Source organism: Tupaia chinensis, unplaced genomic scaffold (genome assembly GCF_000334495.1).
Source record: "Tupaia chinensis unplaced genomic scaffold, TupChi_1.0 Scaffold000263_1, whole genome shotgun sequence".
Classification (NCBI taxonomy): Eukaryota; Metazoa; Chordata; class Mammalia; order Scandentia; family Tupaiidae; genus Tupaia; species Tupaia belangeri.
This window is the reverse complement of record NW_006159743.1, coordinates 1,819,951-1,820,455: the sequence shown is the minus strand read 5'-3', so window position 1 is coordinate 1,820,455 and position 505 is coordinate 1,819,951.

Below are 505 nucleotides of genomic sequence, written 5' to 3'. Positions count from 1 at the left end.
AAGCGAGATATCACCCCCCAGGGGGGATGGTCACGCCGCAATCCCTTCTCCTCCATTCTCCTCTTGGGATCTTGGGCACACATGCACACGCGCCCAGCGTGAGTTTTAAGCCACCGGGTCTGGGATGAAAACCGCAGTCGACTATGTGGGAGTCCAGCGACATAGCCATTACACGAACGGCTTGTTCCCTTTAATTCTTTTTTTGGGGAGAGGTTTTTTTGCCATAGGGCGCATGCGCTTGCCAAACAGACAGAGACAGAAAGCGAGAAATCACCCCCACGGGGGATGGCCATGCTGCAATCCCTTCTCCTCCATTGTCCTCTTGGGATCTTGGGCACACATGCACACGCGCCCAGCGTGAGTTTTAAGCCACCGGGTCTGGGATGCAAACCGCAGTCGACTATGTGGGAGTCCAGCGACATAGCCATTATACTTAACTGCTGGTCCTTGCATTTTGGTTTCTTAAAACTTAATTTTCTTTTCTTTCTTTTTTTTTTTTTTTTTT